Raw genomic sequence first — 21,544 nt, forward strand, 5'->3', positions numbered from 1 at the left:
AAAATTAAAATATCATAAACAAAGACACAGTTGATTGAATTTATACATGTATAATAGATTGTATTAAAAGAAATAAATCTCTACTAACAAAGCTGTAACCATAGAGATGTAATCAGCTGGATTTTGCATTGGATTTTTTGGTATTCTTCCGGAAAGAAGTAAATAGAATATATATAGTGGAAACTTTTAGTTCTATATAAATTTATTTGAAATGTAGTCATATCATAATAGTGTATATAAGGGTTTAATATTTTATTATATCTACCCGGATACTCATATATACATATAACTTGTAAAGTTGTTATATAAGCTTTATGTCGGCTGTCACTCTATTAACGCAAAAAACTTGGCGAGTGCTTTTATTCTTTTACTAGATTGTAAGTTTGGACATGAATTTGAAAGAACTAGTATAAACTTTTTGGACTTAAAACTTATAGCTACAGCAGACAAAGTAATACACTCTGAAATATATCAGAAGCCGATATCAGGTAACACCATACTACATGCTAGCTCAAACCATCCAAAGCATACTGTTACGTCAATACCTATCGGAGAATTCATAAGAGCAAAAAGGAATTGTAGTACAAGCCAAAGTTTTGAAAGGGAACAACATAACATGAGTAAAAAATTGGCCAAAAGGTGTTATAAAAATTGGATGCTCAAAAGGGCCAAAGAGATAGTGAGAACCAAAGACAGACAAAATCTATTGATAGACAAATCTGATGTTACTGCTACCAAAACTCCTATCACCAAAACAGACAAGGAGATTCCCACACTAAGCTTACAATTTAGCAATCAGTTTCCCATCATTAAAAACATGATTAACAGATATATTCCAATACTGTACGACGATGCAAGGCTGGAATATATACTAAAACAGGGGTGCAGGATAGTGGCACGTAGAGGATCGACAATAGGGAACATTTTATCACCCTCACTACTACAAACCAATACAAGTAATCCAACATGGCTCGAACAAGAGGGTTTCTACAAATGTGGATCCCACCCATGCAAGGTATGCAACTATACCAAAGTCGTCAGAAAGTTCGAAGACTCCAGCGGCCAGAACAGTCACCCCATAAAGTCATACATCAATTGCAATAGTGATCACGTAATATATATAATAGAATGCACTAGTTGCAATTTGAAGTATGTGGGGAGCACTACCAGAAGGTTTAAAATAAGAATTTTGGAGCATCTCAGTTATATCAGGAACCCGGCAATCATTAACATATCCAATGCCGCGCGACATTTCATCACCTGTCACAATAGAAATATAACCCATTTGAAAACCTATGCTATAGAAAAAATTAGAAACAACATTCGTGGTGGTGATCTGAAAAAAACACTCCTGACACGTGAAGCGTTTTGGATATTCAATCTAAAAACAAGATTTCCGCATGGTCTGAATTTGAGGAAGGAATTAATGTTTCTATATTAAAACAGTTGGGACAACCAAATCTCTTCATGTTAAAAAGAATTATCTCTATACAAATCCGCCTTGGACTCCAAAACATTTACATGTACTAGGTTTTATTGGAAAAATTGATATTCTATATATATATTAATTTAGACATATAGAACACAGTATATAAATAATTATTTCTATACCAACTACATAATGAATTTTTTATGTCTAAATAGTGGTTTATAAGTTATATTTTCATCTTCTCAAACAGAAGTCACCACAAGCCATCTTATACCTGCATGACCCCATTCAGGTCATGCAAAGGCCACACATTTACCCATATATTCCATAGGGGTCAAGGTGACATCATTATCAATATCAACATGAGTGTTATTCCAACAACAATTCTCATACAGGGGACAAACAACAGTCTTTCCATTCCTCATATCTAATCGAATTTTTAACAAAAAGGTAATACATCACGACCATTAGCTCAGGTATCCCAACTAGAATCATCAATTCTTTCGAAATTACCAAATTCATGTCCAAACTTACAATCTAGTAAAAGAATAAAAGCACTCACCAAGTTTTTTGCGTTAATAGAGTGACAGCCGACATAAAGCTTATATAACAACTTTACAAGTTATATGTATATATGAGTATCCGGGTAGATATAATAAAATATTAAACCCCTATATACACTATTATGATATGACTACATTTCAAATAAATTTATATAGAACTAAAAGTTTCCACTATATATATTCTATTTACTTCTTTCCGGAAGAATACCAAAAAATCCAATGCAAAACCCAGCTGATTATATCTCTATGGTTACAGCTTTGTTAGTAGAGATTTATTTCTTTTAATACAATCTATTATATATGTATAAATTCAATCAACTGTGTCTTTGTATATGATATTTTAATTTTAACATTTTCTTTCTCTTTTCCAAATGTCCGTCTTTATGTCTTTCTTATGTTGAAACTGGTTGCAACTTTGGTATGTAATTGGGAATCATTCACACACAAGGACACGAGTTCAATAAAAGTTCGAATTTACTTACATCTGTATTGAATCGCCAGAGTCCCGTTCTTGATGCGGCTGTTTTCGATCCACCTTCCTGCTGCGACTTTCTATGTTCTACACCGCAACAAGCCGTGTGTTAATAAATTACCCAAAACAGGGATTCACATGCATAAACATCATACAAAATCCCAAAAATAATTAAAAATTGAAAAATAGATAACAAATACATGGGTATTGTAATGACCCTAGGGTTTGTGCATAGTGTTTATTTATATACCTGGAAGAGTTAACTGCTGTATCTAACCACCAGAACACACACATAGGGTGACCTTGATTAACCACCTGGTAAGGCTTTTCAGCTCCACCTATCTAAAACCAACTATATAAACCCATACTCTCGTGTCCCAGTGAGTGAATGAATGCCATGATTAAGAGCACCAGCCGTGCTCGAAACGCGTAGGCCTATTACACCTACCAAATACTGCCTTGACGCCAAGCCTGTTACCGAATTTTGAAACAAGTTTTTTGATACCAATAAAATTGGGAATACGTTCCTTTTTAAATCACACCATTGCAGCGCTGGATCAAATCCTTCCTTTTTGTACTATAGACTAGGTATTGGGCTTGTGATTATGTAATGATGGGGGTAGGGAAACGAACAAGTGAGCCCTAATCTACCCGCCACTCTGTCCCTGCCTACTTGCAACGACCCGCCCTAGGCGACGGGGTACAACTGGGCGGCGGTCCCTATGCTCAGTAAGTGCACGAGACAAACAGACAAGGGTACATAAAGCTAAGGGAAATGGGGCAGTTGCCCACGGCAACACTGTGAGCAACAAGAGTGGTGAACGAGCCGAGTCAAACCAGGAGGGAACGAGGTACCAAACGCAGAGCAGGAGAGTAGTCAGTAAGCCAGGGTCAGTATGGAGCAGGATCAAATAGTTAGAAGCTGTAGCTGGGCCAGGAAACCACACGAGAAGAATCACAAGCAAAGGAGGAACAGGAAAGGCAGGTATAAATAGACAGAGGGCGGGAGCTAGCTCCGTCTGGCCAGGCTGCAATAGGCTCTCCCGCTCCTAAGCCTGCCATCCTGAGAGGTGGAAGATGGAGTCAGTCTCAGAGACATAGACTCAGGTGCAGACTGATTACCTATGGGCGTATACACAGAAGTTGTGCCTGGCAGATCCTTTACAGGCATAGCTAGAGACATAGCCAATTCCACAGACATAATATTAGCAGAAGACCCTGAATCCACGAAGGCACTGCCGGTAGCAGACCTACCCTCAAAAGAGACCTGAAAGGGAAGCAAGATCTTATTAGGTTTCATATTTACGGGAAATACCTGTGCGCCCAAGTGACCTCCCGGATGGTCATTTGGGCGCGGAAGTTCTTCCGGCTGCTTATTCTTACGCCTAGGACAGTTGTTCACTTGATGCTTGTCATCCCCACAGTAGAAGCAGAGACCATTCTTCCTGCAGAGCTCTCTACATTGTTGGGGAGACACGGAGGCCCCGAGTTGCATTGGTTCATCCGAGTTTTCCGTGGAAGAACGAAGCAACGGAACCTCGGGAGCCATCATGGGGGAGCCAGAGGAGAAAGCACAAAAACTTTCAAGTCGTCGTTCCCTGAGACGTCGGTCAAGACGTACCGCTAAAGCCATAACCTGATCTAGAGAGTCTGAAGAGGGATAGCTAACTAACAAGTCTTACAGGGCGTTCGACAGACCCAATCTAAACTGGCACCTCAAGGCAGGGTCATTCCACCGAGAAGCTACACACCACTTCCTAAAGTCAGAACAGTACTCCTCAACGGGTCTCTTACCCTGACGTAAGGTCACCAGCTGACTCTCGGCAAAGGCAGTCTTGTCAGTCTCGTCATAAATGAGCCCGAGAGCAGAAAAAAATAGATTAACAGAGGAAAGTTCAGGGGCGTCAGGAGCCAAGGAGAAGGCCCATTCTTGGGGCCCGTCCTGGAGCCGGGACATAATTATACCCACTCGCTGGCTCTCAGAACCTGAGGAGTGGGGACTTAGACGGAAATAGTGCCTACAACTCTCCCGAAAGGAGAAAAAAGTCTTCCGGTCCCCTGAGAACCGGTCAGGCAACTTGAGGTGGGGTTCAAGAGGTGAGGTGGGGGGCACTACAAGGGTAGCATCACGCTGGTTGCCCCTCTGAGCCTGGGCTTGGACCTGTAGGGAGAGGCCCTGCATTTGCTGAGCCAGGGTCTCAAGGGGGTCCATAGTTGTGTTAGGGACCATGGTAGAAAAGGCATATGGGCCTGTGATTATGTACTGACTGAGAGCAGGAGCGTAGTCAGTAAAGCCAGGGTCAAAATGTAGCAAGGTCAATAATAATAGCAGGAGCAACAGAGCCAGAAAACAGGAAAGAATCACAGGCAAAGACAAGCAGGAAATGAAGGTATAAATAGACTGAGGCCGGGAGCTAGAACCGTCTGGCCAGGCTGTGATAGGTTCTCCCACTCCTGAGCCTACCAGCCTGAGTGGTAGCAGATCGAGTCACTCTATCAGACCTAGGAGCAGGTGCAGACTGATTAACGACGGAGGTCGACACAGAAGCTGTGTCTGGCAAATCCTTTACACCACGTTCCCGTGACCCAATGTGCCACGTCACAGCGTATTCAAATCATGGAAGCGTCCGGTCTACATGACTACCGACCGTCATGGTGTGCAAACCTTAGATTAAAATTTCGACATATAACTAACTAACTCTAAACCTCATAAGGTAATTTTCTTTAACTATTATACCAGGATGTAGGCGGAGGAGTAGGCTAAGAGAACGGAAAGTGGCCGAGGCGGGAGTTGGGCCAGAGTGAATATGACGCTTGACTGCGGTCTGGGGAGGGGAAGGGGAGAGATACAGGTGGGAAGGTGGGAGCAGAGGGGCAACATAAAAAAAATTATTAAACTGTTTCTTTTAAATGCTGCTGGGGAACCCGCTCGATCCACTATATAAGGCTGCGCTACAGTGCTTGGGAATAAGTGACTGGGGCAGAAGAGGATGGAGGCGCAGCCTTATATAGTGGATCGAGCTGGTTCCCCAGCAGCATTTAAAAGAAACAGGATCTTGACCTGTCCACATAGTTTAAGGTAGCACAGAGTATTTCAGGAGATGAGCGTGCGGATATTGTGCGGGGTGGTGACTTGCCAATCATGTGAAGGTGTTATAGAGAACAGCAGTGGAGGAGAGGTAACAGACTGAGAGCTACGTAATGGTAAGAGCAGAGTTCACAGCAGCACAGAATATTTCAGGAGAGGAGCGTGCAGATTCAGTGCTGCTGTGAACTCTGCTATTACCATTACATAGCTCTCAGTCTGTTACCTCTCTTCCACTCCTGTCCTCAATAACACCTTCACATGATTGGCAAGTCACCACCACGCACAAGATCCGCACGCTCATCTCCTGAAATGCTCTGTGCTGCCTTAAACTCTGTGGACAGATCAGGATCCTGTTTCTTGTATAGCGCAGCCTTGTATAGTGGATCGATCGGGTTCCCCAGCAGCATTTAGAAATCCACAGAGTTTAAGGCAGCACAGAGTATTTCAGGAGATGAGCACGGCCGGGCACGGCCGGCCACGGGCAGCCGGTCGTTTTTCCGAGCCGTGCTTCCATTATAAAGTATAGGAGCATGGCCTGTAAAATAAAAAAATAGAACATGTTCTATCTTTTTAACGGCACGGGCACCTTCCCGTGAGAAAACAGGAAGGTACCTGTGGCTAACAGAAGTCTATGGGCCCGCTATTTCGGGTCGTAATTATGACCCGTAATAACGGGAGTTTTTACGGTCGTGTGCATGAGGCCCCGTAATGACGGGTGGCTACATGTTTGCACCCGTAATTACGGCAGCGTTGCAAGGCGACGTCAGTAAATAGTCACTGTCCAGGGTGCTGAAAGAGTTAACTGATCGGCAGTAACTGTTTCAGCACCCTGGACAGTGAATTCCGATCAGAATATAGAGTAACCTGTAAAAAAAAAAGACGTTCATACTTACCGAGAACTTTCTGCTTCCTTCAGTACGGTCTCCCGGCCGTTGCCTTGGTGACGCGTCCCTCTCGACATCCGGCCCGACATTCCTGGATGACGTTACAGCCCATGTGACCGCTGCAGCCAATCACAGGCTGCCGCGGCCTCTGCAGCCAATCACAGGCTGCAGCGGCCTCTGCAGCAAATCACAGGCTGCCGCGTCAGGAAAGAAGGTCGGACTGGAGGAAGAAGAGGGACTCGTCACCAAGACAATGACCGGGTACGTATGAAATGCTTTTTATTTTATTTTTAATCAGCAGCCTCTTTTCTCTATCAGTGATTGATAGAGATAAGTGGCTGCCGATTTGTATAATATTTTTGACCGGGTTCGGTCAAAACGTGTTCGGCCGAACCCGGTGAAGTTCGGATTCGCTGCGAACAGAACTTTTCCCAATGTTTGGACCGAAACTGGGTTCGGTTGTCCCGTTTCGCTCATCTCTAACCTTGATGAGCGGCGGCTGCCCAATTTATTTTACTTTTGTGGCCAGGGCCCTGACAGTAGTACCAGCGGTACTACCCTGATGGCAGGCATGTTTGCAGGGGTACTAGCCAACTACGTCACAGATAACCCCAGTTTCAATGCCATGCAAAGTTATGGATTTTTGGCATCCCATGGAATATGGGAACAATAGGGAATTCTATCAGTAAGTATTCTGCCTGTTTCTTGGCTAATACTCCTAATCCAATTCCTTCTTCTAGCAGATTTTTTAAAGATTCTTTACATGCGGTGCTTGGTTTCACCACAAGTTTGCGATATGTCAATTCATTGTCTAAAATGGTATGAACGTGTCTGGGATATAAACAGGAATCTAGAACAACTCCTGCTCCGTAAGATTTGGAGGACACAGTTATACGCTGGATATATGGTGAGCACCTCTGTGTTTTTCCTTTAGCCCTTATGTGTATATAGTGACCCTTTTAGAAGGTTAATCTTTACCCGCTAAGGTGGGAGGGTTGGTTCCAATGCCTAGTTATGGTGGTGTCTGAGGAAATAAAGGTCCTTTTAGGCCTCATGCACACGACCGTAAAAACTCCCGTTATTACGGGTCGTAATTACGACCCGTAATAACGGGCTCATAGACTTCTATTGGCGACGGGTGCCTTCCCGTTTTCTCACGGGAAGGTGCCCGTGCCGTTGAAAAAGATAGAACATGTCCTATTTCAGGCCGTAATAACGGCACGGACAGTCCATAGAAGTCTATGGAGCTCTCGTAATGACGGGTGGCTACATGTGTGCACCCGTCATTACGGCAGCGTTGCTAAGCGACGTCAGTAAATAGTCACTGTCCAGGGAGCTGAAAGAGTTAACTGATCGGCAGTAACTCTTTCAGCACCCTGGACAGTGACTACCGATCAGTATAAACCTGTAAAAAATAAAAGACGTTCATACTTACCGAGAACTTCCTGCTTCCTCCAGTCCGGTCTCCCGCCCGTTGCCTTGGTGACGCGTCCCTCTCGACATCCGGCCCGACGTCCTGGATGACGTTTCAGGCCATGTGACCGCTGCAGCCAATCACAGGTCAATCACAGGCTGCAGCGGTCACATGGACTGCCGCGTCATCCAGGGATGTCGGGCTGGATGTGAAGAGAGGGACGCGTCACCAAGACAACGGCCGGGTAAGTATGAATTTCTTTAACTTTTATTACAGAAAAGGCTGTCCCTTCTCTCTATCCTGCACTGATAGAGAGAAGGGGCTGCCGATTAGTGCAGTGCTATTTTGCCGCCAAAAACGTGCCCGTAAATACGGGTGGAATACGGGTGACACCGGACCCATATTTACGGGCACGGGTTCGTAAATACTGGTGCAAAACGGGTGGAATACGTGTGACACCGGACCCGTATTTCCGCCAGTATTTACGGGTGGGAAAAAATACGGTCGTGTGCATGAGGCCTGTGACTTCCTGATACTGACCATGAAAACCAGCGCCAATCGTCGATACAGCGTGTCACAAGGAGCAATCATCGGTAATGTATGGGGGCAAACAATCGTTACTACACCAGACCCCGCACCGATCTGCCAGTCCAGTGGCCTCCGTTCACTGGACAACACTGCCTGAAGCAGATGCCTCCAATCACTGCATAGCGGCCGTTCGGCAGAACTGCAGCTCGGCCTCTATTCTTTGACCGGAGCCATCTGCTTCCGGCAGTGTTGTCCGGTGCACGGAGGCAGCTGGAGTGCCGGATCGGTGCGGGGTCCAGGTGTCGGACACGCACCAATCATATACTGATGACCTATCAAGTGGATAGGTCATCAGTTGTCAGAACGTGGAAAACCCCTTTAAAGGGAAGGTGTCACGGAAGGTGTCACGGAATTCGGCACATACATCCCCATAGAGAATGTGAACGGGAGCCGTTCCATTCACTATAGCGTACGCCGTCTGTGTGGGAACGGCGCATGCGCCACTCCCACACAGACCAAAAGGAAGGTCTTTGGTAGAGCGACATCCGGCACCATTTTCATGTGGACCGGATGCCACGGCCGGACAGTAAGATGACGACTTCCAGTCATGGCTTCCGGCCATATGTTTAAAGCAGCGCAGACGCAAGGACTAGGAGCGGCAGGGCGGAGGCGGCAGCGGCGGCAGGAGCAGGTAAATTATGTTTGTGTATGTGATGTGTGTGTATGTTAGTGTTATACTGTCTGCTGAGCACTGTATCTAATCCTCCTACACTGTGCATTCGCTCAGAAAATGGCGGCACACAGTGTAGGAGGTGTGAACATTCAACCCCCTCCTTTCTCCTGGCACTAGCCAGGATAAAGGAGGGGGGATTCTGTGAGGACACTAGAGCGAGTGTGTCTACTACAAATTTGCAGCATAAGGCAATGAGGTTGCTTTACCACATGCCAATGCTGCAATTTTGGGAATTGCTCCCTCTAGTGACCAGCACATGGAAATGTTATAAATTAGAATCTAATTTATAATATTTCCTGACTTGTGAAAAAATTCAAAATATTAAAACAATGTGTAATCATTTATATACTAACTGTTTAACTGAAAAAAAATAAAAATTTTTAGTGACACATTCCCTTTAACCGGTTAAGGACTAGGCTGTTTTACAGCTAAATGACCAGAGCAAATTTCACAATTTTGCTATGCGCTTCTTTAGATGACTATAACTCAGCAGGTGAATAAAGTTCATCTTTGAATTTTACACTCTTTTTAAAGGACAGATAGGGCTTTGTTTTAGTGGCATTTGTCAGTATATATCATTTTTATTTTTTTCTCTAAAGTGGGCAAAATTGGAAAAAAATGCAAGAATTTAGCAATTGTGCCAGTTTATGCTAGCATTTTTCACACACGGTATGGACCACGGACAAAATTAATCTCCTTTTCCTTGGCATAAAAGGAGGCTTTTCGGCCTTTTCGGTCCAGGAATTTTGCATTTGATTTTATAGCCGCATACTGTTTTCTGGTGGGTGTAATGCTGCTGAAACATTAGAATCACCCCATAAATGACTTCATTCACACAAGTAGACCCCACAAGGTTTCCTTCAAGGTGTTTATCATATTTTTAGCAAGTCCAGTTTTCTTCTGAAAGTTTCTTGAATAAGATGGAGCAAAAAAAAATCAGCTATTTTTTAGCAAATGCGTCAGTTTAGGCTAGTATTTTTCACATACGGCATAGACCACGGACAAAATTAATCTCCTTTCACATTCTTCCACTTCTGCCGTGCATGGGGATACCAAATATGTGTGCCTTATTCACTGTGCGGGCATGTGCCAGGGCTTGGCATAAAAGGAGGCTTTTCGGCCTTTTCGGTCCAGGAATTTTGCATTTGATTTTATAGCCGCATACTGTTTTCTGGTGGGTGTAATGCTGCTGAAACATTAGAATCACCCCATAAATGACTTCATTCACACAAGTAGACCCCACAAGGTTTCCTTCAAGGGGTTTATCATATTTTTAGACAGTTCAGTTTTCTTCTGAAAGTTTCTTGAATAAGATGGAACAAAAAAAAATCAGCTATTTTTTAGCAAATGCGTCAGTTTAGGCTAGCATTTTTCACATACGGCATAGACCACGGACAAAATTCATCTCCTTTCACATTCTTTCACTTCTCCCGTGCATGGGGATACCAAATATGTGTGCCTTATTCACTGTGCGGGCATGTGCCAGGGCTTGGCATAAAAGGAGGCTTTTCGGTCCAGGAATTTTGCATTTGATTTTATAGCAGCATACTGTTTTCTGGTGGGCGTAATGCTGCTGAAACATTAGAATTACCCCATAAATTACTTCATTCACACAAGTAGACCCCACAAGGTTTCCTTCAAGGGGTTTATCATATTTTTAGACAGTCCAGTTTTCTTCTGAAAGTTTCTTGAATAAGATGGAACAAAATAAAATTACCTTTTTTTTTAACAAATGCGTCAGTTTATGCTAGCTTTTTCACACACAAAATGGACCACGGACAAAATTCATCGCATTTCACATTCTTCCACTTCTCCTGTGCATGGGGATACCAAATATGTGTGCCTTATTCACGGGCATGTGCCAGGGCTTGGCATAAAAGGAGGCTTTTTGGCCTTTTCGGTCCAGGAATTCTGCACTTGATTTTATAGCCGCATACTGTTTTCTGGGGGGCCTAATGCTGCTGAAAGATTAGAATCACCCCATAAATTACTTCATTCACGCAAGTAGACCCCACAAGGTTTTCTTCAAGGGGTTTATCATATTTTTAGACAGTCCAGTTTTCTTCTGAAAGTTTCTTGAATAAGATGGATCAAAATAAAATTAGCAATTTTTTAGCAAATGCGTCAGTTTATACCAGCATTTTTCACACACGGCATAGACCACGGCCAAAATTCATCGCATTTCACATTCTTCCACTTCTCCTGAGCATGGGGATACCAAATATGTGTGTCTTATTTATCACATAGAGAAGTAGGAGGGCGGACGATACAAGAAGCTTATTTCACAAATCGCTTTTTTTCAAAGCTGGTTTTACAAATCTCAACAGAGTTTCTATAACACTTCCAAAATATCTGCTCTTGAAGCAGAAATCCCAAAATATTCATCTAGGGGTATAATGGGAATTTATTTTTTTGGGTTTTCTAAAATAAGAAATTGCAGGTTTATGCAAATGGAGCTCTCCAGCAAATGATCTTTAGAGAATATGCAAACATGACATCCACCCCCCACCCACCCATTCCCTCCCTCACCCTTGCAGTAACATCAGGGGAAAAATAAAAAAGTAATGTAGGGCAAATATATTTTCAACGAATTAACTGAAATCTAATAATTCAGAACAGTGTGGTATTTTTTAAAACATGGCTCAATGCACAGGCCTGGTTGTGAGGGACATGAGGGACAGAAATATCGGGAATCTTTGCGGTGCCCGTCTTTTCTGCAGACGCGGCACTTTTTCTGAGGGTTGCTTCTGGTTGGTGTTGGGGGAATCCGACTGATGAAGTGTCTTTCAGTCAGTCGCGTGACATCCTCAGACTGGGGGCATTCTCGGGTGTCCTGAACATCAAAAATGAGGCCTTCAATAATTTTTTCCTGGAAATCCAGGTATGTGTCTCTGCCTCTGTTTTTTTTGTAGAGCACAAATGAGTTGTGGATAGCCACCTGTAACAAATAAATGGCCACTTTTTTGTACCAGGTTTTAGTTTTCCGTTTTACTAAATAGGGCTGTAAAACCTGGTCGCTTAAATCCACCCCCCCATGTACTTGTTATATTCGGACACGCTCACTGGTTTGTGCTTGTCCGATGTTGCCCCCCTTTCCCTCACTGCCACTGTTCCTGCGGTATGAATCGTGCTTAGCACATACACATCTTTGCGATCCCTGAACTTGACCGCCAGCAATTCTTCAGATGCATAAGCACAGGAGTCCCCCTTTACCATGCGCTTCCCCACTAATTGCTGTGGAAAACCAATTCTGTTTTTGTGCATGGTACCACATGCCCCAGTCCTTGCAGCATGCAAATGCCTAAACAGGGGCACACTCGAATAAAATTATCACAGTACAGGTGGTACCCCTTGTGAAGCAGAGGCTGCATTATCTCCCACACGATCTTACTGCTGGTGGAAAGATCAGGGGGGCATCCAGGAACATTTATTGTGCGGTCCCGCCCTTCATAAATTCTGAAGGTGGTGGTATATCCTGACCCGCTTTCACACAATTTGTAGAGCTTAACGCCATATCTTGCCCTTTTGGAAGGCAGATATTGGCGAAAGCTAAGTCTGCCATGAAAGTTGAGGAGGGATTCGTCCACACTTACATTCTGCTCAGGGGTGTAGAGTTGCAGAAATAAATTATTCAGGGAATTTATTAGCAGTCTTATTTTGAACAACCGATCCCGGTTTGCATCGGTACTTGGGGGGGCCTGTGCGTTGTCATTGAAGTGGAGGAACCTCATTATTGTCTCATAACGAGACCTGGTCATTACTGCAGAATATACTGGGGTGGCTTGGGTGGGTCTTGTTGACCAGTAAGACCTAATGGAGGGCTTTTTGACAATACCCATATTTAGGGTGAGCCCCAAATTTTTTTTTAATTCCAGCAAATTGGTGGGCGTCCAATCCCTGGCATGGGTGGATGAAGGTTTCTGCCTTATATATTGAGTGGCATATAAATTTGTTTCGTGGACAATCTGATTTAGGATGTCGTCCGTTATAAATAAATGGAAGTAATCCATTTGGACAAAATTTGTATTGTCCACGGTTATGCCAGGAGTGGCCGTAAATCCGTGGATTCTAGGCCCAAAAGATGGGGCAGGTGCCCATACAAGAGCCTGGACTGGAGGGACCAGGCTGTCCCGTGCTACAGCGCTACTTGGCCCTGTGCTTTCATGTTCTGCAGTTTCGACTGCATCAGGGACAACGTCCCCTGAAGATGAACCTGAAGTGACGCTGTCATCGTCACTACCTAAAACAGGTTCCATCTCGGACGCCATCTCTGATGCGGTCTCCGACTCAGACCACAGCATGGCGTATGCCTCCTCGGCGCTAAACAACTTCCTCGCCATAACGTAACTAACACTAACACTAACTAAACAAATTGTTTTTTTTTTGTTTGTTTTTTTATATAAAACACACAAACTAACTGCTATATATATCTACACTACCGCTAACAAAAAAATAAACCGCTATTGCTATATATATTATATATATGTGGATATATATATATATATAATTATATACTCCCTACCTGCCTATTCTAATAGAATAAAAGAAAGAAAGGTAGATTGATAGAAAAAAAGATAGATGGATAGATAGATTGTATAGATAGATAGAAATCTATCTATACAGAGAATGTTTTAGAGTGTAACTGTATTTTTTGTGTAACTGTAACTGTAATCTTCTGGCAGCAATTCTCCCGAGTCTCTTCTTCTCCTCAAACTGAAACAATGTTTGAGGAGAAGAAAAGAGGCAGGAGATTTACTGCCAGAAAAGTCAAAATAAAACAAATGTGGTCGCTGTGATAGGTTTTCACAGCGACCACATGTTCAGGGACCATCAGATTGGTCCCTGATACTCTGCCCAGTGCCCAGAGCTGTTGGTAACAGCGTGGGCACAGGGCTGTGTGCACGCGATCGCGTGCACACTGTTTTCTATGCAGAAATGCATGTGATCGCTGTGATTGGTTGTCACAGCGATCACATGTTCAGGGGCCAAAAGATTGACCCCTGACATTCTGCCCAGTGCCCATGGCTGTTAGCAACAGCCAGGGCACAGAGCTGTGTGCACGCGATCGCGCGTGCACAGTCTCTGAAGTGCCGCCGTAAATAGTCTATACGGCGGACTTCAGAGACCCTGACCGCTGGCCGTATAAATACGGCCAGCGGTCGGGAACCTGTTAATACTGGCGTTTCATACACCAGTCCTATTAAACAGTTTGCTGGAGTAAGATGCAACACATTTATTAACAGGCGAACGACTCTTAATAAATGTGTCGCATCTTTTAGCTGCAACGCGGCCTGTCATCAGTACTTTCTACGTGCTGCGGCATGCTGTAAGAGCCTGAGGGAATCCGGGAGGGAGTATCGGAGTGGTGAGGTAAGTACATTTTTAAAATGTATTTTATTGTCTGATTGGGGGGGCAAACAGTCTGACTGTGGGGAGGTATGGGTCTGGCACGGACCTTTGCCTTGTTACGCCCCCCAGAGATAAATCTGGGCCGCACTATACATATAAATTTCTGCTATAATTTACATCAGTTACTGGCGTAAATTACAGTTAAATTGTTGGCCAATTCTGCTAAGCCCTGCCCATTTTTTGCCCCCAAAATTTGGACATTTGCGCATTTTGTGAATTTTCTACGCTAGTAAACTGTTGTAGAAAGGTTAATATATTCCCCCAAAGGCTAAAGACCGTAATACAATATCTTAATGTAAGGATATGTACACTTAATTGTGCTGCAACACTTGTTGTCTCCATTCTTTGTCAGTGTGGGAAGTAGATATCCGGCCTTATGATTTAGTGATATGTGATAGACCCAAAATCCCAATCACCAAACCAAAGAAAGCACAGGCCGGACGGACCCTGCCACAGTGGAGGGTAGGCCAGACATGACGGGGATAGGAGGGAGGATCGTGTCACAGCCAAAGGGGAGGGTTAGTGGAGGGGGTGGGTATAGGAGAGGGAGGGGATCCGGTGAGGGTTAGCCGGAAGTACGCTGACTTCCCGGTCTTTTGGTCGGGAGCAGCGCACGGAGTAAGACATCCATCCACGCATCTCCCATCCGGCGGCCATCTTACCTCATGTCAGCGCAGCAGTTCATTGAGCAGATGCGGGCGGCGGCTGCTGCATTCGGCCCCGCCTGGTTGGAGGAACAAGCTGCAGCGGTGGCCAACGCTCCGGTACCTTTGGCTGTCTCTCCCCCGCGCCGGGCCCGGCGCTCACGTACTCCAGAATGTCTGAGCCCCGACGTGGCTCCTCGGACCCGGCGCCACAGAGGGAGCCCTGTGAGGGACCCTCCGGCTCGAGCGTCTGGCAACACTGATACTGCAGCTGGTGCCAGGGTCGGGAGGAATCCCGCTTCGCGGCAGAGTTCAGCGGAGGTGGGGGGGTGTGGCCCCTACTTCCGGTCACCCCTCCACTCGCCAGTTCTACGCCGGGTTCCATGGTTTGGACGGCTGCCCCTGGTGATGTGCCGGCTGGGGGTGGAGCTCCACGGCGATCTGGAGGAAGCAAGGGACATGCATTGGGCCGCAGGCCTAGGTCGTCCGTTTCGAGGGTGACTTCCGGGCGGCGAGAGAGAGCCTGGGAGCCCACCCCTCCCCCACCTCGGTTCCGCCCGTTGAGCATGCCTGTGCGTGCTGCCATGGATCGGGGACCAGATCTGCCGAAGACCTTGAGGATGAGCTTCGTGGACATGACGGTCCAGCTGATGGGTCCACAGCGCCTGTGCATCTCAGTGAGTCGTTTTCACCATCTTTACCTTTTCCTGCTATACTTATGTCTCCTGTGTCGGGGGAGGGTTCCACGGTTGGGGAGCGGGTATGTGATGTGGGGTCTAGGTTTGTGAATGTTGGGGGTGGGGGGGATAGTCTGTGAGAGTTGGTCGGTTGCATCAAGGAATTGTTAGGCCGGCTCGACGGGACGGGGGTCGCCCCTTCACGGTCTCCTGTGGCGGCGTGGGTGGGGGCTGGTGGGGTAGGGTTTAATGCCCCGGCGGCGGTCGCTGCGAGTGTAGGAGCAAATACAGAATCGGTAGCGGTGTCTGTTCCGACCGACTCGGCGGCGGCGGATGATGGTGTTCGATTGGACGATATAGCCAGGGGGGAGGTTTATGTGTGTTTTGAAGGACCTTTGGGGGCACACTTGAAGCAGGAAGTTCGGGAAAAAATTTGGAAGGACGAGTACGTAGACATTTTTTCATTGTTGCCCCTGGAAAATTTAATCTGGAGAAGGGGAAGCGAGATGAGAGTAAGAAGGAGGAGGAGGAAAAGCGTCGTCACCGCCTTATCCTTAAGACATTTGTTAACTGGTTGCAAGCGTTCGCCATTTTGGCCAGTATTATTGGTGAAAAGGCTCCGGAACATTGCTCCCCCCTGTTTTGCTATATGGATGCCATCAGGGAAGCCCATAGGGTATATGGGGGGTAGCTTGTCTACGTTAAGCAGTTTAGACAACGGAAGGCAGTTCGGCCCAATATTAGGTGGGACCACAAGGATATTGCCCTCTGGTTATGGGTAACGGCTCCGGTTCGACCGGGCCAGTCCTTTCCCGGGAGCGGGGGGGGGGCAGCAGGCCAATCTGGTCAATCCAGCTCAGGGGGCAACGCAAAGCTCGGGCTGTGCTGGCAATACAATGAGGGGCAGTGTAAATTCGGTGCAGGTTGCAAGTTCAAGCACCTTTGTTCTCAATGCAATGGTGCGTCCCACGGGGCATCTAAATGCTTGCGCAAGGGAAAACGAGGTGGGGGAGGGGGGTTTAATGCCAGTCATGGTGGTGATGCCAGTGAAGAAGGAAAGGATGGTCAGTTTTCTAAATAGTTATCCGGACAGGGCCAACGCGCAGTTGTTGTTGTTTGATGGTTTTAATGTGGGTTTTTGTATCCCCTCCCCTCCTCACAGGTTCCCCTTTTCCATAAAAAATCTGAAGTCAGCTTACCAGCATCCTGACGTGGTTAGGGAGAAATTGGCAAAAGACGTGGATTTTGGACGCATGGCGGGGCCCTTTAGTTCTCTCCCCATCCCGGGTTTGGTCGTCTCCCCGCTGGGGGTTGTCCCGAAGAAGGAGGCGAACAAATACCATTTGATTCACCATTTGTCTTATCCTAAGGGCTTGTCGGTTAATGACGGGATAGATAGGGATCTTTGCTCGGTCGTGTATACGTCATTCGATGCGGCGGTGCAGTGGGTGCGTTTCCATGGTAGGGGGGCGTTAATGGCCAAGACGGATGTCGAGGCGGCTTTTCGGCTGTTGCCGGTGCATGTGGATAATCAGCGTTTACTGGGGTGTTTTTGGGGGGCAGTTTTTATGTGGATCGGTGTCTCCCCATGGGTTGTTCCATTTCTTGTGCGTACTTTGAGGCGTTTAACTCATTTTTGGAATGGGTGGTCAAATCTGTGGTGGGGGTGGATTCGATCATTCATTATTTAGACGATTTCTTGTGCGCAACGATCTTGGGGCCCGCCCGTTCCGTGAATTGGTTCGGGACATAAAACACGATCTGTTGCACCTGTGGTCGTTTTACCCGAACTTGATCACGGTGTGGTCGGATATTGTGCCTAGAAAATCCTGGCGTTTGGCACGGTCGGTGGAGCGGATCAACAAAGCCAGGATAAAAGTTAACAGGGCGGTGTCTGCATGTGTTGCGCGGAATGGTGGCATATGTGTTCGGCACTGGGACTTGGAAGCTGGAGTTGGAGCGTATTGGAGTGCAGATGGTGTTCACCTGAATGGTGTGGGAACAGATTTGTGGTGCTTGGGTTTGCAGGATGGCATTGAGAGGGCTATTTTGTTGGGGCGGAACTCTCAGGCTTGAGGGGGTCAAGGCCTGTACACTGTGGCTGGGGAGTCCTTGGAGTTAGACAAATAATTATGGGGGGGATGCATCATGGGTATGGATCCCCCTGGGTTTTAAAGATGAAAGGACACTGTCTGGCGGTTGGATATTGTGGTTTCCTTAGGGTGTTATCCCTTGGGAGAGGTGGCAGTTACCTTACGGCATCTGCCAGGAATATTGGTGCTTCTGAGCCGGGTTTTTATGGCTGGGGGTAAAATGGTGGGGCAGATAGCCGGTAACATAAAAAGTTAATGATAGCTCTAAGGACTTCTCCTAGTCTATGTGTTAATGTTTGTTTGTCAGTGGTGTCTGACGTGTTTGGGTTATAATTTATGGTTCGTGCATTATTGATTTATTATTGTTTTTGTTAATAAATAATATGGATATTATTTATTTATGGTTAATTGAGTTAACTAACTTTTATATTTATTTCTTAATAAAATGGCTGCTGTGGCCACTTTATCCAAACCCTCGGTGTCGAGTCTTCTTGAGAGAAAGGTGTGGGTTATGAATGGGGAACAGATATATAGGTAACTGTAATTTGCATACACATACATCACTCGACTTACCCCAAGTCAAGCACAGGCCAGACGGACCATACCACAGTGGAGGTTAGGCCAGACATAACGAGGCTAGGAGGGAGGATCGTGTCACAGCCAAAGGGGAGGGTTAGTGGAGGGGGTGGGTCTAGGAGAGGGACGGGATCCGGTGAGGGTTAGCCGGAAGTGTGCTGACTTCTCGGTCTTTTGGTCGGGAGCAGCACACGGAGTAAGACATCCCCGCCCGCCCTCCCCCTTTTTTGTTAGTATTGGATCATATGGTCAGGGAAGTATGAGGACGGGTGGGGTCTTTCGGTGGGTATTTTCGTTTTGTCATGGCAGCTGCTGGGGAGTCCTTGGAGTTAGACAAATAATTATGTGGGGGGGGGATGCATCGTGGGTATGGATCCTCCCGGGTTTTAAAGATGAAAGGACACTGTCTGGCGGTTGGATAGTGTCGTTTCCTTAGGGTGTTATCGCTTGGGAGAGGTGGAAGTTACCTTACGGCATCTGCCAGGAATATTGGTGCTTCTGAGCCGGGTTTTTATGGCTGGGGGTAAAATGGTGGGGCAGATAGCCGGTAACATAAAAAGTTAATGATAGCTCTAAGGACTTCTCCTAGTCTATGTGTTAATGTTTGTTTGTCAGTGGTGTCTGACGTGTTTGGGTTATAATTTATGGTTCGTGCATTATTGATTTATTATTGTTTTTGTTAATAAATAATATGGATATTATTTATTTATGGTTAATTGAGTTAACTAACTTTTATATTTATTTCTTAATAAAATGGCTGCTGTGGCCACTTTATCCAAACCCTCGGTGTCGAGTCTTCTTGAGAGAAAGGTGTGGGTTATGAATGGGGAACAGATATATAGGTAAGTGTAATTTGCATACACATACATCACTCAACTTACCCCAAGTCATGCAAAATAAAGATACAAAACATTATAATTGGGTGTTAAATGGTCAAAACTTTTATTATATTATATGACCAAACCCAAAATGGCAAACCTCCGACTCACGAAGAGTCACCCTCCAGCACGCAGGAAAGGAAAAACCCCCTGTGGGGGAAACCTCTAGGGAAACCATGGCTGGAGGATTGCCCTTCCTCTGGGCTTAGAAGGTGCCAAAATAGAATTTGTAACAGAATTTGTACATTTTCTCAGATTTTCAAGGAAAGACAGTACAATGAACGAACGACATAAAACACATAAATCGGCTGATCTGGTTGGCTAGGCAGAAGTCTCTCTTCCTGGGCACCCATTAAAATGAATGGGCGATGCTCGGTTGAGACGGGTCCTCCAGAGGGGTCCTCCAGATGCCTCCTTGTAGCACCTGTCTCCGCTCTGGCTAATAGGGGGGATCTCCTGCTGGAAACCCCCCTCTATTACTCTATTACAGACAACCCGTATGAAGAGGATGGCATCACTGTGATGAAGAAGTGGTCTTGGGTGAAGGGTTTGCCTGCTAGAACCTCCAAATTACATCAGGTCGGCATTGGTGGGGAAGTCAAGCTCAAGGTCCTCAGTCCCATCCAATATGGCGCTGAATGTGGCAGTAAAACCTTCTAATATGGAATCTTCTTTATGTCATAAACATTTGTATTTATGACATCAGCGCATTCATCATCATTACTACAGGAGTTTCTTACCACTGCCGCCTCGTTCATTGTGACTTCACCCACAGTGGTCTGAAGTGTTAACCCTTTAATGACTAGCAGTGTACTTACCACAGAGGCCATAAAGCTGAATAGAACATATCAGCGGCCATAAAGGAAAAGCGATAATGCAGGGAGCATCTCGGCACAAGCACAATCCATGACAAAGGGTTGTCCAGGATAAGATAACTTGTCTGCTTTCTCCAAAAACCAGCACCACACCTGTCCATAGGTTGTGTGTGGTATTACAGCTCATTACCATTCACTTCAATGGAGCAAACCTGCAATACCAGAAACAACCTGTGGATAGGTGTGGTGCTGTTCTTGGAAGAAAGCAGCCATATTTTTCTAATCCTGCACAGCTCCTGTTAGAAATAGAAAAAAAAAGGGGGAGAAAAGAAATTAAAAAAAGGTAAAAAGAGGAACTCTGAGGTAAAAGAAATCAAACTAGACTGAAAGGAGTCTGCTGGAGGTGCCAGATGGAAAGACATATTTCTGCCATGGGGACCAGATTAGTTGAAATGTATCTTGAAGGGGGGCTTCAGAGAGTGGGTTTTAACCCCTTCCCGCCCTATGAAGTGCTGTTGCATTGAAAAACTATGCAGTTCATCTTCGAATGCAGCGTCACAAAAACAAATTGTTTTGTAAAAAATAAAACTATATAAATTTGGTATCACCATAATCGTAACGAACCGCAGAATCAAGTTATCATGCAATTCATGCCACCCGATGAACATTGTAAAATCAAAACAGAAATGGCGGAATTACAGGTTTTTTTTCAATTCACCCCACAAAATGTAGGTTTTTAAAAAAAAAATGTTAAAACATTATATGGTACATTAGGCCGCAGGGTAAATTCCACATAAACATCGCCATTCATCGGTTAACTGTTTAAATGATACCAGTTCAAGTGACCTTTATCGAAAAACACCAAGAAATTTTTTCACAATTAACCTTCTAATTGGGCCTAGCATGTGTGATACTGTCTGCTAAGCCTTTGTGTCTAAGCATATTATATGTGATACTGTCTGCTAAGCCGCTGTCTCCTATCATGTAGCAGAGCTATCAGGTGCCATAGTGTAATGAAACGGGGTAGGGAGACGGACAGGTGAGCCCTAATCTACCCGAAACTCAGTCCCTGCCTACTTGCACAGCCCATCCTAGGCGATGGCGTACATCTGGGCGACGGTCCCTAAGCTCAATATGTGCACAACAGACAAACAGACAAGGGTACACAGAAGCTAAGGGTAATGGGGCAGTTGCCCATGGCAACACCGTGAGCAACAAGAGTAGTGAACGAGCCGAGTCAAACCAGGAGTGTACGTGGTGCCAAACGCAGAGCAGGAGAGTAGTCAGTAAAGCCAGGGTCAATATGAAGCAGAGGTCAATAGGAAAAGCAGGAACAGCAGA

This window comes from Rhinoderma darwinii, unplaced genomic scaffold, assembly GCF_050947455.1.
Source record: "Rhinoderma darwinii isolate aRhiDar2 unplaced genomic scaffold, aRhiDar2.hap1 Scaffold_70, whole genome shotgun sequence".
Lineage (NCBI taxonomy): Eukaryota > Metazoa > Chordata > Amphibia > Anura > Rhinodermatidae > Rhinoderma > Rhinoderma darwinii.